This window comes from Mus caroli, chromosome 8, assembly GCF_900094665.2.
Source record: "Mus caroli chromosome 8, CAROLI_EIJ_v1.1, whole genome shotgun sequence".
Taxonomy (NCBI): domain Eukaryota; kingdom Metazoa; phylum Chordata; class Mammalia; order Rodentia; family Muridae; genus Mus; species Mus caroli.
This window is the reverse complement of record NC_034577.1, coordinates 39,337,346-39,355,410: the sequence shown is the minus strand read 5'-3', so window position 1 is coordinate 39,355,410 and position 18,065 is coordinate 39,337,346. Positions and strand designations below refer to the sequence as shown.

Here is an 18,065-nt window from a genome sequence, read left to right as displayed (position 1 = left end):
TTCTGTGTCAGTCATGTTATTTTTATAGAGCTGAGTTAACTATCACGGTCATAGGTCAAGTGAGAGAGTTAAACTTCAACTGAAATTTAAAGTGATCTGAAATTTAAAGTGGCTTTGGTTTTGGGTTTTTTTGTTTTTTTTGTTTTTTTTTTCCCATTGAAGAGTTTTAATCACTCAGACTGATATAGCTATTGTGAAGTAACATACTGGTACTTTATGTATTATTTAGATGCAAGTACACTGATAGCCTACAGTGGGAAGACACTGTGGGACATTAGATTGTCGAGAGACGGATCTTAAACATGAGGATGAGAATATTCTGCACATTAAGGATCTACAGAGATTCTAACTTGTACTATATTTGTGTTCTGTGAAACGACCCCTTTTGTGTCCCACTTTCTGATTAAAATGCCCTAAGAGATCAATGCCCTTTCCTTTTTCTCTCTGACCATGGCATGATGATAACTATTGAAAACTGCTGAATTAGTTCACCTCTCAATTCCTTCTCAATTACAGCCAAATGGCTTAATTCACGCTGACATTTAGCATTACTTATTTGCAAGAATATGTCAACATGCTACTCTGAGATATTTACAAGAAAAGACCGATCAGTTCATTTTGTCTTTTACAGTTCCTGAGTTTTGAAAAGCAAAACCACACCTTAACTGCATTTCTGAACACATCCTGTAAATTGTTCCCCGACATGAGACATCAACTCCTCTGCCTCCAAGTGGGCGGGCACAAAACTCATCACAGTAGATAGTAAGGGCAGGATGTTCCCTGCCTGGGAATGCTGCCACCCACTACTATTGAGCTAATGGGCCTTGATGATGGGTTCACAGTATTAATAAGGCAAACTAGACAGTGCAGTGGGGATCAACATGTCCAACATCATTTTTGGGAATGAGGAGAAATAATGACAAGTACTAAAGAGGCAAAAGGTCACAGAGCCATAAAAACAGTGATTTTTATAAGAGCATATATCATTCTTTTAAGTCATATTAATCTGCCTGATACTTGGAAAAAAATTCTAAAACAAAATCATGGGTTGAAGGAATTCTGTTAAGTGCTCTTTTTGGGTTGTTACTACGTGAGCTATTCAAAACAAAACTTTTCCTAAACACACATGCCCAAAGACATATTGAAGAAAAAGTCAGCAACAGGCAGGTAAGACTGGCTGGTATTTTTCCAATACTTCAAAGTCAGCATCAGGGGTCGAGGAGATGGCTCAGTTAGCAAAGTGCCAGGTGCAACAACACTGGAGCAGACTGGTGGGGCTCTCAGACCAGTTGGTCTTGCCCACTGATGAAATCAGGATTCAGTGAGAACCTGTCCTAAAAAAGGTGCAAAGTAACTGAAGAGGATACCAGTGTTAACCTCTGACCTCCATAGACAGGTGTGATAACACACTGGTATGTGCATGTGCACAAATGCCTATATCACATATAAGTAGATACACCCTGCACATACACACATGAAGTCAGCCAAATACTCTAAATAAATATTGATTTTATTTTGCCTGGTTCCATGAAATATTGCTTCAGTGTCCTACTTTCCTAGTGCCACTTACTGTTATAACCCTTTCAGATAATTAGAGGATACCTCTAAATGCTTTAATTGAACATTTTCCCCTAAGACAACCATTTGTTCAATGTAACAGTACAGTTCTAGGAACGTTACACAGGCTTATGTTACATAAATCAAAAGTCAAATGGACTCTTCATGAAAATAAAGATTCCCCAAGGATGAGATGGTGAGTTAGGCACGGAAAGATTATACACAGTGTATTGGAATAGTCCCACTGCTCATGTGACTGTGACCTGAGCAGTACTGGAAGGATGGTGCTATGGTTTGAATATAGTTTGTCCCTCCTAGAGCTTCATGTATGAGATTTAAAATTCACTGTGGGCTGTCAACAGTGTAGAACCTTCCACTATGGTGTTTAGAGGTGGAGTCTTTAGGTGAAGTGATTAGGATTACATAAGGTCATTAGAATGGAGCTTGCACAATTGAATCCTGATGGCTTCGTAAGCTGAGGGAAACAGATCCGAAGAGTCACAGACAATACACATAGTCTTTGTCTCTTGCCATATGTCAATCTAAGCTGCTTCCTTTAAACTTGAAACGTAAGTTAAAGTAAGCACCGCTCTTGACAATTTCCCATTCTGTGATCCTGCATTGTTTGTCACAGAAGACATGGGGAGGCGGGGCAAGGAGGACTGGATTCAAAGCAGGTCAACGTTGAAGCACCTATACAGTGTATACCATCTATGATTATCATCTTCAACAGATGCCATGAGTCAAATCTACCCTTTCTCCTCATGACAGGTGAACCACATGTATCCCATTCACCAACACATAAAGTATGTTAAAGCAGGCCTTTAGCCTTGGCTATGTTATAAGAAGATAACTAGTACTTCCCGAAAGGGTACAGGGCCTTATTATGTTACTTCAGATGGAGGCAAGCTAAATGGTTTATCAGATGATCTGTCAGCATTCTCCAATCTCCCATCGTCCCACCCCACATTGGCAGCTTGTTGGAACTGAGAGGAAAGTCTGCTGTCTGGGTGGGCAGCTTGTTCCATTTAGCTAGGACATTTTTCTTTTTACAAACATTGCCATAAATAAGATAAGACAAACTTCAGGAACCAATTGGAGCAGCTTAGCTCACTTAGCTTGACTACAGTCAAGACTACTAAAGCCAAAGAAAGTGGCATGAAAGGTAGTAGTGATCAGCCTGACGGCTTAGGACCCTCAATGATGGCTGAAGGAGATGTTTATAAACATAATATCTTGAGCTGTGTGACACATGGAAGAGTTCTAGCATCCTCGGTGAGACTGGCTTCTCTTTCTGTCACTGTGCAAGAAGCACATATCCCTTTCCTGAGTGGAGCATCCTTGATATTTTAAAATAACCAGTTTTAAAAGTTGTATACTTTTTAGAATTTCCCTCCTCTGTGAAGCTTTCCATCTTCCATTCTGGTTTTAATGTATTGATAGCACAAATACTCTGACACTAAAAACATTATTGCATTTGGCTCAATTCATACTTTACAGTATAAATTGAGATAAACATTAAGGGTTTTACTAAGTGTATATTTTTTTCCTAAATTCCAATCCTGTAATTTCTGTAAGAAAACAGATGTTGGAGGAGAGATCTGTGAGGATTTAAAAAGAATGATTTTTCCAAGATGACAGAGCAACAAACCGACACTTGAGAGGCAGCTCAGCTCTCTGGAGTCTTAATAAAAATAAAACATGTGTTACTCTTCAAGGCATCCTGAACCCACGTTTGTAAACAAGAACAAGCCCTCCTAAGCCTCACAGCATAGTCTCAATTAAATTCTGGCTCATGGGGGATAAGAGAGAACACACAGTGTGAGAGGAATATGTGATGGAGTCCCAAACCGGTTGATGAATAAGATGGAGACTGTTAACCTAGAACCACAGCCTTACTCTTCTGAGACCAAGAGAGAATACTGGCTGCCTGAGACAGATTACTTTCATGCAGCTACTGTGCAAACCCATATTTGGAAAGAGTTATTCTGGTTTCTCTGAGCCCAGGCCCGTGGCTATGGCTGCTTTTTCTAAGAAAACCCCAGAAATTTAAAAAGTATGTTTTTTCTAAAATACCTCTGCGGCAATGTTATGTTACCTAATTATGACTGTAAAATAATCTCATGTATTCCTAATTGACTGTTAAAGACACAGTCACACGTTTCTTCTGAGTTAATACACCTGCTTCCTGAACACCCGAGAAAACATTCACACAGCTTGGTGATGACGAGGTTGATCGTCCAGTTCTAGTATTATTATAAATGTGTGTTGAAAAAAACCCATTTGTTACCTAGAATTTGAATTTTGATGAATGATTAGGACAAAATAAATCTAGCTGATTAGTTTTCACAATTCAATACTGTGTTTCTTACTAAGTTTATTCAGAATAAAACTATATTCAGTCCCTTTGTATATGTTTTATAGTTGGTAAACTAGCTCAGTGTAGAAAACCCAAGGAGGTAATAATGGGTCAAAAGCAGAGGAAAAAAAGCTGTGTGAAAGATATATAGAATTTATTAAATATGCTTATGATATTTTGTTAGACTGTTTAGCATAGCATCCCACTGGCACTATGAACTTGTGCTATACAAACAGATGACTTGAATTTTCATTGTCAGAGTAATCTCTAATATCAGGAATGTAGTCCTATTATCACACGTATACCACGACTCCTCTGGAGTACAAGGATGGTTTTCAGGAACTTAGCAAGAAATCCACTAAGATTCTTGTAGGAAGTCCCTGTGTGCCCTGAGTTCAGGAGAAACAACAGGCAAAGAAACACTCATTTTGCCGGGCATGGTGGCGCAGGCCTTTAATCCCTGCACTTGGGAGGCAGAGGCAGGCGGATTTCTGAGTTTGAGGCCAGCCTGATCTACAGAGTGAGTTCCAGGACAGCCAGGGCTACACAGAGAAATCCTNTCTTGAACCCCCCCCCCCAATAAAAAGAAAGAAAGAAAGAAAGAAAGAAAGAAAGAAAGAAAGAAAGACTCATTTTAAGAAGTGCCTTTCTCTGACTGTGTGATTTTGACATTCTTATTTTGAAAGGAAAAATAAATAATGAATACTCATTGGTACAGTAGAGGAAATATTCAGGAGAGAAGAAAAATAATAGACAAATAATTGTGATGGCATTAACCTTTAGCCAAAGAAAAGATGAACTCCTTCAAGGTGGCTAAAGCAAAGACGAAGATTTGGTGGACAAGATTAGACTACCTTCTCAAAACTGATATGAAATAAGTCCAGGGGATTTAATGGACTGTGTGTTTAGTAGAACACAACTGTTTTAAAATGCAATTAAAACAATGTATAAATCAACTGTGTTTTTCTTATTAATCAAGATGGTGATCCTACTGTTCGGACATGTTGGGCCCACTCGCATCATTTTAAAAAGCATCTTCTTTATTTATGCACAGGACATCCTGGTAGGAAAACAAGTCTAAGCAGGCTTTGAAGGTGTCTAGCGAATGCTGGCAGGGAGTTGGTGAGGCCACAGGCAAAGCAGTGGAGACACCAGGGTGAGCTGTCAGTCATGTTTTAGCAGCCATGGGAAATACTATAGCGTGTACTCAGACTGACTTTCAGTGTCAGAAAATTCATACCATAGGATGACCCCGAATTTAAGAACTACAACATCCAAATGTGACTGTTCCTGAATGCTAGGTTCTCAGAAGTACAGTTATCAACTTTGGAGCTGAAAGGCTTTGCAACCCACAGGAAGAACAACAATATCAACCAACCAGTTCCCCCAGAGCTCCCAGGGACTAAACCACCAACCAGAGTACACATGGAGCGACCTATGGCTCCAGCCACATATGTAGCAGAGGATGGCCTATTCTATAGGGCACCAATGGGAGGAGAGGTCCTTGGTCCTGTCAAGGCTTGATGCCCTAGTATAGGGGAATGCCAGGGCAGGGAGGCGGTGGTGGGTGAGGGAGCACCCTCATAGAAGGGGTTTCCGGGAGGGGGGAGACTAGGAAGGGGAATAACATTTGAAATGTAAATAACGAAAATATCCAATAAAAGAAAAAAAGAAAGAAAGAAAGATAAATAGGTCCATGCTAAAACCAAGGGCTTTAAGGTTTATATGTACTGAAACAAAATGGAATTTTACATTTATTGCTCTTTTGTTCCAAAAAATGCTAATCCAAGCAACCCGACTTCTAGTCTGTAAGCTGCTCATGAGTTCCCGGCATGGCTTCCTTGTTTATACCTAATATAGTCCTTCATACCTTACCACTATTTAAAGCTAAAAACTAAGCTGCCTGTCACTCAGCCCACCAAAAATAGGCAAGGAAAACAACATACAAATTCTTTCTTAAATTATACATTGGAGAACGGTGACGCTCACCCGAACGAAGATTCATAAAACTCCATGCTGATTTAACATGATAGTTAAGTAGTAATGCTCAGAAGGCTCTACCATGATTTTTGCTCCTATTTTAATATAGACAACCAAATCTTACTTGGTCTGATCATTACTAGTCATCTGTCCTCTCTCTATATATAAAAAAATATATATATAAAAAATCCTTCCTGTTTAAGACTCTTGGAAAGGCAAGGAGGCTCCCTTTTTAGACTACCAAATGGACAAGGCCATCCACTCTTCCCATCTGCAACAGCCTGGCTGCGTCTTCATGGGGGGTGCCTCTGAGGCACGGGCTCGTGAGGCTCCTTATGTCTCCTGGGATTCTCGGGTGGGCGGACTCTACCACAATGTGCAGAGAATGTCGTGTTCCAGGTTCACAGGTGGAAGGTGTCTTTCGGGAGACTTGAGATAACCTGGTAACCACCCGTTTCATAATCATTTCCTCCTTTTCTAAGGAAAATACAAGTGTTTCCTCATTGTGCTGTAGCAGGGGGGAATGGAAACCCAGAATCTATGTCGGGATCACACATGCTAATACTGACTCTCACAGCATGTCTGAGGAGAGTGATCACTTTTCAGAAGTGTGTAGATAATCTCTAATTTATTCTATTATCATTAATGTGATGGCTAGTTGTATTTCTTGGGTTATGGCTGAGGGCCAGTAATGTCACTTATTGGGGAGGAAGTAAAATATATGGGCAACTCAAAAGTTAACTCTTTCTTACAGAACCAGCAACTTCACAAATGCAAACTCACACATGTATGCAAATACATACATGTATACAAATACATGAACAGAATTGGGCAGAATCCAACAACTCAATTTTCAGGGAGCTTTCAGGCACATGTTCTTAATAGAACTGTTTTGTTTTGTTTTGTTTTGTTTTTCTACACAGAGTTTCTCTGTGTAGCCATGGCTGTCCTGGAACTTGCTCTGTAGACCAGACTGGCCTCAAACTCAGAGATCTATCTGCTGTTGTCTCCCAAGTGTTGGGATAAAAGGTGTTCATCATTACTGACCAGCTGTTTTGTTATCCTACCACTAAAGAGTGTGTCCTGTTAATGTGGGCCAGAGGAAAAAAACCCAACCCAACCCAACCCAACCCAACCAAACCAAACCAAACCAAACCACCTGTATGTACTGGACTCTTTAACAGTCTGATTACAACACAACTAAGTTTCATTGTAACATTTTCATACATTGCATTCTTTTTGTGCTTTTTCATGCCCTGCCTCCCCTTCGTTGGGTCCCTTCCCTTCCTTCAACAGCATTGATTCTGCCTTCATGACACATGCATCCTCTATCTTTGTTTTGTCCCCTACTTTGATCCCTCCTCCCCTCATGTTCCCTTTCTACTTGCATCAGCCCTGGACACACCCATACACTCACAAAAATAAAACCTAGAAATTCGAGTAAATATGGATTTTAATGTATAAAATGAAAGACTTGTTTTAGAATTCAAAATCACAGGATTTCTATCATCTGAGATATACTGAATCAAGGAGAGTATATAGTCGATAAATATCAACTGAAAGTTTCCGTATGGACCACTACTCTGATTACATGTCCCAAACTCATTACTCTGATTACATGTCCCAAGCAGAAGCTAACCAGAAGCCAAGCTTAACAATTCATTTGCGGGCTGGTGAGATGGCTCAGTGGGTAAGAGCACCCGACTGCTCTTCCGAAGGTCCAGAGTTCAAATCCCAGCAACCACATGGTGGCTCACAACCATCCGTAACGAGATCTGGCGCCCTCTTCTGGAGTGTCTGAAGACAGCTACAGTGTACTTACATATAATAAATAAATAAATCTTTAAAAAAAATTCATTTGCATATTGACATCCACAAGAAAAAAGATCATTGTGGATTTATATTTCTTCCGATAAGACCAGGGTAAGACGGGATACGTATTAATGGCAGCCTATGCTAGTTAGGCTGTCCTCTTGGCTCCAGTTTAACTCCAGAAAAAAAAGGTCTACAGGCCACCTCTGTATATAACATGTTTATATTATCTCAAGTGTCCTCCCCCTGGGGTTCTCAAGTTGGGAATTTATCTCTAAGATGGTATCCATTTTACAAATCCACACTTGAAAAAGGAACAAACTTCAGTCTATAAATTATCATCACCTTATAAAAGCAGGAGGCATACTGGGAGTGACAGGAATTATTAATTTTCTCAGTATTCTGTTAGAGTTGACAGCAGAGAAGTCCTCTGAAACTAATAAATCAAACCACAGTTTACCATGCCAAATGCCACATTCTTTGCATGGCTTCTATTTAAAGAGCAAAGTCTACTGATTTTGAGGAAACAGGGCAAGAACATTGGAGCACACTGTATTTCTGACCAATATTTTCATCACATCTTCTAACTGGCAGAGTCACCCATGTCATCGCTTGCTAAATTACAGCAGCACGGGGAGCCTGGTAGCATTTGAAGCTATTTTTCGTGTGGGTGTCTGCTGTTCTGGGTTTTGGAAACAATAATCAAAGTCTGTGATACAAAAATGTCAGCCTGTTCCCCTCTTTATAATAACGTTTGGAGTTAGACTGGTTACTTAACACAAGTTATGGCTGACTGTTCTTGGCTATATTTTAATGCAACCCTACGGCACATGTGTCAAGAAAATACTGATAGGAGACAGATTAGGGAGAACATGAGGAGTATGAATTGTGGAATGTTTATATTGATGGACACCATGTCCAGAAACTTAATGCTCAAATGGGTCCCATGAGTCTTATTTTAAGGACCACATAAACAGTCTGCACATAAGATGTCAATTTATATGCAGCAAATGGGTTTTAAAAGGTCTCTGTGTAATTTAAGTCCTTAGAGTAGTATACTGCCAAAGAACCTAATTTTCAGTATCCACCAAAGCAAAGCCATGCCTGGCTCTCACTCGGTTAGCCCAGTTTCTGCATGTTACGTCTGAGCTCTCATTCAAAGGGGATTCATATTTATTTCTCATGCTGTTCTGAGTTTAAGATAATCCTTTCCCCTCAAACTCTTTCCCTACACATCCCACAAACCCATCTTTCACACATCTCCCATCTCAGAGAATGGTACTCTTCATTCTTCATTTAATTATTAGTCCAACATTGCAAATGCTCGTTCTATCTCAGAACCTGCGTAAACTAAATCTTGGGGTTCCCTCCTTGGTATAACACTCGCTCTCAGCTACGTATTTCTTCAGAAGTAAAATAAAAAAGACATTTTACTCTGGAGAGAGCATATCCTTCTACCCAAGTCCCACAGTTTCTTTGGTCTAGACCCTAGAGCTTGAGTAGGAGGGTATAAGCATGTCTAGTCCTTTGGATTTTATGTAAGTCAAACACAGATTAAGCAGAGTCTAGCACATGGGGTGGAGGAAATGGGGGCCAATAATCAATTAATGGTGACATAGAGGCAAAGGCTATTGGTTACTGTCCCATGAGAATAAGGAACCCCTGCAAGGCAATCTTCTGGATGCACATGAGAGGAGGCAAGCATCACGCATAACAGTGTGAGCAGACGATTTTACCACTTGTCTTGGGGTGTTCCAGGCCCCTCTTGATTGCACCTTAAGTGGCTTGGACTCCTTCTGTGGTCCATTGCTAAGAGCCCTTGAGTAGCCCTCAGAACCCTCCCAAGTCTGTCCCACAGCATCCTTTGAAATGGCATGGGACAGAAGGAAGCACATGAATATGACTTTCCTTAATTTTGTATCTATTACCACACAGTCACCCGTAATAAAATCCAGTCAAACTACATTTCCACGCACACATACAAACACAAAGTCAGGAAGCATATAGGGTATGTTTTCACTTTGTAAGGCTCAGGATATCCATGGAACCACCCACGGTGGCTGATAATATTTTCATTTATCTTGATCCTGACCACTTTGTCCAAGGAGGGAGGGAAGGACGCCTCATAGGCGTGAGTCACATTTCAGCTAATCACCGGAACACTTGGAATGAAATCATCGTATTCAGCTGGACCGACATTATAAAAAGTAAATTACTTCATATATATTTGGAATAAGGCTAATTTAGCTATTCTGAGCATTTCCTGGAATTAGCTCGCCCATTCTTTTTATGCCGTATTATGCACATATCTATTTTTCTTTTTTGTTTCCTGCTACATTTGTGGTCATGGTAATGAGGAGGAGGAGGAGGAAGAAATATGTGGCTTTGGTGACTTTCAAATCTTTACGGCAAAGAGAAAAGATGCTACAAAGGATAATATTTAACAGGGAGCACCATCCCAAGAGTCAAGCTGTTCTGAAGACCATTTAATGTTGTTGTTATAATGTTTACAGTGTCCTATTTCTTAAGATATGAATTTTGAATATTACTTCTGGTTCACCAATGTTTATTTCTATATCTGTCTCTGTGTAGATGAATGAATGAATGTATATATTTATACACACATATACACATACATGCATATACATACAGATTTTTAATATATATGAACACAAAATATAAATGGAACATGATTTTATATTAAGCTTGAACCTCATTTTTGTCAAAAGTTTTGATTCAGTCCTTGTAAACTAGATGTATCTTCATCTTTTTGCTATTCAATAAGAGGAAACTAACTTACAATAAAGCAGTTTATATTTTCCTGACTTGAAACAACAGATTTAAAAGAAAGGCTAACCTTCAGTACTGGAATAAGGATAATTTTTGGCAACTTTCCCTTTATAATTTGTAACAAATTATGTGTTTGTAACATTATATTACTTTTAGAATGCATTTTTATTAGTGGTTAAATGAAATGAAAGGAGCATATTATTAAATTATAACATGTACACACACATGCACACCCTCCCTACATTTAGAATAATGCCATAAAAAATTGATATACTCATCTTTAAACATAAGCCTTTCGTTCCTGTTCTCTAGTCTCTTTGATGTCTCTAAACCTTGTCTCTCCCCTCTAAACCCAAGTTCCTTGCTTTCCAAAGCTCACTTCAAGCATTCAAATGTCTATGTCATGTAACTGAAATAAGATAAGCAAGAGGAATTGTTCTATTAGCAGTTGAACGTCTTCAAAGCATATGCTTTCAAACAGATCTGCATTGATCTGAGATTATAAAATGAATTGTGCTTTCTCTATATTTATCCACTATTTATTTTTCCCCTTCTATGTGATATTTGCATTTGTATTATGGATACTAGAGTCTACCACTGAGGTAGAGGGTTTTTTATTTTTTCCTTTGTTTCCTGTATGAGTTGCATAGTTGGTCTCCTATGGGGAGAGCCTTGTCTTATGCATATGTATGTGTTGTGTACTGGTGGAGTCTCCCAATGGTAAACTAAGCCTGCACCTGTCTGCTGTCCATACTGAAAGGAAGGCACCAACAGAGATGTAGAGAAAGATGTCCTATTCCCTGGCAGAGTTTAGAGAAAACTGGCTCTACAGGCAAATAATGGTATGCTTTCTCAGATACACAACTGAGTTACAGCTCTGTTCTTAACTTGCAAATGAATACATGTAAGTCTAATTAGATACTCTGGCATAATCCTGAAACTAATTTAGTGGCTTCTACAATTAAACAAAACAGTGATTGTTTAATAGACCTTGACTTTTTTTCCCCAGATATTTAGTGCTTCAAATTCAACGAGGGGCATGTGTAGAAATTCAAAGGTTGAGCTAATATTTCAGTTTGAGCGATATGATGGTTAATCTTGCTAGAATTTATAATCACCATGGAAACAAACTTCTGGGCATATCTTTGCAGGAAATTTTAGACGGAGATAGAGATTGGTAGACCTGCCCTGAATGTGCACGGCTCCATTCTGTGGGAAGGGGTTCTACACTACCTAAAAATGGGTCCTTCACTAAACAGAAAGAGGAGCTGAGCACAAGCAGTCATCGTTGCCAACCTTCTGACTTCATATTCAGTATGGCCAGTTACTTCTTCAAGTTTCTGCAGCCATGGCTTCCACATCATGATAGGGTGTGCTTTCAAATTGTGAGAAAAACAAACAAACAAACAAACACAAAACAAAACAAAACCCTCTTCCTTCCTTAAACTGATTATTTTTCCAGGTACTTCATCTCATCAGCAAGACAAGTAACATATATATGTGTATGTATATGTGTATATGTATGTGTATATATGTATGTATGTATACACCACATCACCTCAGTGAGTTCTGAGTCAAAGCACCTACAAATGTAGAGCAGGGAGATGAAGCATCTTGCTTTTCATCCACCTTCTCTCCCATTTTTTCCCCTCAGCATATTTTCTCATTACTTCTGCCGCACTGCTCTCTTTTCTGTATTCTGATCAATGGAAATTCTCAACATATGTTGGGGTTTAGGCAATCACACTAGAGTCAGTAGATTTTTTTTTTAATGGGCAGTTGAGCTAAACTGTAGCTGTTTGATCATTCATAAATCACTATCATCAGAATGTCAGGCTTGGAATAACAGCTGCCTATTTACATACCTATTTGTGCATGTCAAATAGGCACATGGCCCAGATCTTGGGTCCACCTGCTATCACTCTGTGAAAAGCATCACCATTGCTGGATCTAGTGGCCCAGGCTTGAGATATCAGTACTCAGGAGGCAGGGCAGGAATGTTACAAGTTCAAGTCTAGCCTGGGCTCTGGAGTGAGTTTCAGATCATCCTGGGTCCTCAATGAGATCTATCTAAAAAGGAGGAGGAGGAGGACGAGGAGGAGGAGGAGGAGGGTGGTGGTACTGGAGATGCAGGAATATAGTTCAATGGTAGAGCGCTTTTCTAGAATGTGCTGCCAAAAGTTTTACTGCTTTCCTGTACTGCCAAAAATTTTACAGCTTTCCAGCCCCAAAAAGCATTGACATCATATTTGACTCATAATTGCTATTACCATGTTCATTTGTGGTCAAATCTTATAATGTTGTGTATATCTAGAACTCGAAACTATGCAAATTTAACTTCTCTGTGAGCATCTTCTAGCTTGCCTTGACTGTTTTAGTGCCTCACGACTCGTTTCCCTTCCTCTGCTTGTACCTGCATGTGCTGTATTCTGATGCAGGAATATTCCGAGACAGGGGTGGCTGTAACATGATAGAGAATACTCATTTTGTTCAAAGGACTCCAACTCATGGTCCCATCTCCCATGCTCTAGGCCCATGGCTACCACTCTTGCTCCCTGCCCAGTCTGTTCCAGGATCTGGAATACTTCACTGTTGCTTGCACACGCCAAGCCCACTACTATCCCAGCGTTTTCCTCTTGGCCCAGAGTACTTCCATCTATCACCAGCTTTGTCCTTTAGTCCCTCGGCTTAATGCTCAGATGCCACCTGCCTTAGTTACTTTTCTATTCCTGTCATAAGACACCGTGGCCAAGGCAAGCTATAGAAGGAGGAGGTTATTTGGGCATAATGGTTCCAGAGGAATAAAAAATCCATTATAATGGGACATATGGTAGCAAGTTGAGAGTTCACATCTTTAAACCACAAGCACTAGGTAGAGATAGCACATTGGAAGTAGACAAAGCTTTAAGCTCTCAAAGTTCACTCCCAGTGACATACTCCCTCCAAAGAGGCTGCACCTCTTAAATCTCCATAAACGGTGTCAGTAATTGGGGACCAAGTGTCCAAATAATCAAGACTATGGGGGACATTTATGTACACATCACCCTACTAGAGAGACCATTCCTGGCCACCCCATATAAATAGCCAATTTCTTTATTTCCACTATTCTTTGGGAGTTTTCCTGCAGAACACTCTTCCTGCCTTGCGGGCTTACATGATTGTTTATGATATCATTTTCATCGCCACAGCAGGAGAAGGTGATTCAGGGGCAGGAAACACAGTCATAAGGGTGGAACCCACGGGGAGGAAAAGCCCTTGTTCTGGTATGGCTCCACACTGGGCAGTCATGGGGAAAGAATGAGTACGGTGATGCTGAAGTCAAGGTTTCTTTTCCGTTTAGGAAGTTCAAGGAGATAGTCATTTTTAGCACTGGGGCAACTCTGGAAATATTACTGTGGTAGAGATGTGAGCCAGACAGTCTGAAAGAGAGTAGAACGAGTCTGTGCTCCATGATGTAACAAAAACAGTCAACATTGGCTGAGCACAGTGATGCAAGCCCATAATCCTAGAACTTGGGAGGTGGAGGTCGGGAGAACAGAAATCCAAGGTCATCTTGATTATATAGTAAATTCAAGCACAGTTTGGGCTGTGAGAATTCCTGTCTCAAAGAAATGACAGTCATTGTTTGTGGCCCCATGTGTCATGAAAGTAGCAGCCTATGAGTTAATTTTGCCACATGTTGATAGTGAACACCATTATTTACCTTTTTTTTTTGTTTACATTTGTGAAATCAGACATTAAGTGATCTACTTTTGGATTCTGACCAAGGGAATGCATTCCATTAACATCAGAACAACTCTGTCCACCCCTGAACTACCACTTCCCAGTGGGACCTTCATTTTGAATTCTGTAAGTGAAATATTAGTGATGATCACTGATCTTGAAGTGTAATGAGAAATTAGCTTTCTCAGTTATAACAACTGTCATCAATTAATTGGGATAAGCTAATTGGTTACGTGCATGGGGTTAGAGCTTAACATCTAATCTTTTGGGGTTTTGTTAAAACTACAAGTGATGAGATAGTCTCTTATTAAACTAACACATTTGCATTTTAACAGAATTTTACAGTTTTTTCAATAGTAATGCTTCTAACCATGGACAAGGTCAGCAGGTTGGATGCCATGATATTTTTGAGCAGTGTCTTGCAAAACAAAACCTTCAACCTGTGTCACCAGCTTCTCACTGCACCCAGTGATTCTAATATTTGACGCATATCAAGCTCGTATTTGAACTTCAGGGTTACATTAAGCCAGCGCCCAGCAGAATAACAGCAGGCTGTAAAATGTTAATACACGTCTGTCTGCATGTTAACTGCTTCGGGCTTTTTTCTCCTCATGAGCACCCAGAACTTGTTACCTAAAATTTTCACAAAAACATGTTTTATGATAACAACAAAAAATGCAATAAATCTTACAACCTGAATTCTTCAAACGGTGACTTTAGCGTTTATCTTATGACATCTTTCTAACATTTGATTCTATGAAAAGATAAGGAACTGTGTTGTGAGACTACAGATTAAGGGCTTATAAATCATCTTGTTAAAGGTAAATAAATCATGACGGAATGTCTTATGATAGGCTTTAAGGCTTATAAAAAGTTTTCTTGTCAATGTATGTTAACATTTGCAAATAAAAGAATTTACTTAATCATGGTTAATTTTAGAAATAGTTGGTTCTATAATTTGCCTAAACTGAGAGAGTTGATGTTAAGACTAACATCATTAGTATTTATTCTCTTACAATACTATAAGGTAGGATTATTCAAACAGAAAAGGAAAATCTTGAGGAAACCTTATCTCAACATTAAATTTGTCTCCTGCAATCTGTAGGGTTTCCCGCCAAAAACTACTCCTGAGTTCTAAGGAAAGCTTAACAAATCGGGGAAGGGCTTACAATAAGGCCCTGCCAAGCAAGAGGCAAAGGCGGCATCACCATTATGGGTAATGGTGTCTGATTGAATTAGAGGTATGTTCAATAGGAGGAAATTTAATTCCTGGTATGGTTATCCTTATTGATACTCCTTGGCTAAAGTCATAGGCCCTTGGGCTATTGATAATTTGCTAAATGATCATGCTGTCAAATTGCTTTCCAGATATTCATGTTTGTATGTATAGACCTAGGCTGCTCTTAACCTTGGTCTGGGAAGTCTCTTTTATTTTTATTTATTTTTTAGTGAACAGCAGTCACTGCAAAGATATGTAGCAAATCAAAGAGCTACAAATAGGAGACTGACTATTCAGCCCTAAACAATAATATTTATATTAATTCTGTTACCACCAAGCCTTAGGGAACATCATAGGTAACAGGAAGATTGTAAGAACCAGAAGAAGTCTTGCTGCTTGAGTAATAAATAGAAATGGGTGCATGCTCTGTGTTGTGGGGAGACAGCGGGCACAGGAAGAGAATTTCAGAACAAATGCTCATGAGCCAGACTGGAGTTGTTTTAAGGAACGGCAGCATCCCAGCAACTTTTGATTTCCAAACAGTAACTGGAGTAGGGGACCACGCTGCCCCCATTGATCCAGGTTATAAGCAGTAGCATTGAACCGGGAGCCCAGTCAGCTTTGTCAAAGCCCCTTCTGCCGTTTGCAGATGGGTAATTGTAAAAAGTCCCTCACTTGCTTTGTCTGAGTCAGAGAGAGTTTCCTTACCTAGAAATAGGGCTGGCAGTGCAGCCCACCTCTTAGGGTTGTGGGAAGAATTCATGGATCAAAATGCACAGAGCTCTTAGAAGTGGGGCCGACCCACAGTTGCCACCATGGAACCTCCTCTGCTAGTAAGAAGTGAACATCCCCTAGCCTTCAAGGGTGTGAATCCTGGATACATTATTTCAAATATGGAATCCTCCTTCGCCTTGGTCATCATTCAAATGTATTCCCCAGTCAGGGTTTCTCTTCATAAACAATTTTAAACGGAGTTGGATTAAGTCATGGATTGGAGAGACAGAAGGAAGTATTCTCAAGCCATATTTGTTTCTTTGCCTCACAGATGGTCGAATAAAGTCTGTGCTGATCGCACCTTCTTTTGGCTCATTAAGGCTCTGAGTGGGGCGGCTTCCTGGGAGTGAGTGGGAGCTCGTTTGATTGACTGATCTCAGTACAGCAGACTTCACAGGCAGAGACGATGCCCACTGGGGGAACATGTCAGGGAAGGCCAGGTTGCCGTGACGCAGACCACCCTTGTGTGACAGATGTCTCTTTACATGAAGGAGGTGGAAGAGGCTTTGGCAAAGACAGCAGCAGAATGGCAAAATTATTACTAGCGACTTCTAATTGTAATTAGATTTTCAACAACAGAAAAAAACATGGTACAGCTCTTGACTTTCTTTCACATGAAATTTGTGTGTGACATTTTGTGTGTGTGTGTTCTTTTGGGCTCAGTGGTGTCATTCAAAAAACATGCTCATGTGCCTGTAGGCGATTAAAAGACCCTAATGAGCAAGTGTGGGGTCTGTTGGCTTTGAACTTACATGTTGCATGCTCTTACCCTCAGACCCATAAATTATTCTCTGGGAGTAATCTTTAGTGAGTTGCTAGGCGATGGCCAGTTCATGTTTTCCTTTGATTATAGGGCATAACTGCTCCGTTGTCAACATGCCAAAAGGAAAAAAAAAACCACTTACTTCCAGTAAGATATTAAGATACAGACTGTTTTGAAGATACAGAGAGCCAAGAATGTGTCCGGTGTTTTGTTCTCCAATCGTTGTCCTGCATTCAACATATATGATTAGTTTTATGAAATTATCCATTTGTTTACTAATTTCTTAATATAACAGTATTACACATAGGTATGAGAAGATGGGTACCTCGCCACATAAAATAAGTGCTTATAGATATGTGTAGCTTTAGGTCAATGGAGAGGATGTGACACAAACTAAGAAATACAAGCAGGTCAAGTGAGTTAAACTAGGAATAGAGAGGAAACGTGAAAGGGAAAAGACCAGAGCTCAGTCCACTGCTTGCTGTGTGTATACTTATGAGAGACGTCATCTGGCTTTGCTCATAGTCAGGATAGTACAGTGAATGAGGTGGCAGTTGCTTCCTAGCTGGCAGACATAGAGAGAGCCACCATATATTCTTCATCAGTTTCCAGAGTCATAAGCAGGTGAGGATCAGAGGGAAGATGGGATGAGATGATGTACTCAACAGAAAGATCCCTGGCATAAAACCAAATAATACCCCCAGAGTTTGTGTCTCTAGCTGCATATGTAGCAGAAGATGGCCTAGTCAGCCACCACTGGGAAGAGAGGCCCTTTGGTATTGCAAACTTTATATGCCCCAGTACAGGGGAATGCCAGGGCCAAGAAGTGGGAGTGGGTGGGTAGGGGAGCAGGGCGGGCGGAGGGGAGGGGTATAGTGAACTTTCAGGATAACATTTGAAATTTGAAATGTATATAAAGAAAATATCTAATAATAATAAAAAAAAAGAACAGGCCAATTAAAAAAAAAAAAAAAGACAGAAGCTGCTGTTTTCCCTGAACGCAATGCCATAGTAACCAAGTATGAGGATTGATCATACATAACTTCAAATGATGGCTTCACGTGTTAAGATAAATAGCATTATATTAA

At 40.0% G+C, this 18,065-nt stretch overlaps 1 protein-coding gene across 15 annotated transcripts in view; it reads right to left on the bottom strand.

Annotated features, from left to right (window-relative positions):
• The window catches only part of Sorbs2 (sorbin and SH3 domain containing 2), a 200,440-nt gene that overhangs the window by 95,684 nt on the left and 86,691 nt on the right, over nt 1–18,065 (bottom strand). For 14 of the 15 annotated variants that reach the window (XM_029480969.1, XM_029480970.1, XM_029480976.1 and 11 more), the window contains exon 1: nt 17,120–17,204. The exons of the other annotated variant lie outside the window; for it this stretch is intronic. The gene's annotated coding sequence lies outside the window, so the exon portion shown is untranslated. Of the gene's footprint in view, nt 1–17,119; nt 17,205–18,065 lie in introns of those variants that run through there. 15 annotated transcript variants of the gene reach the window in all.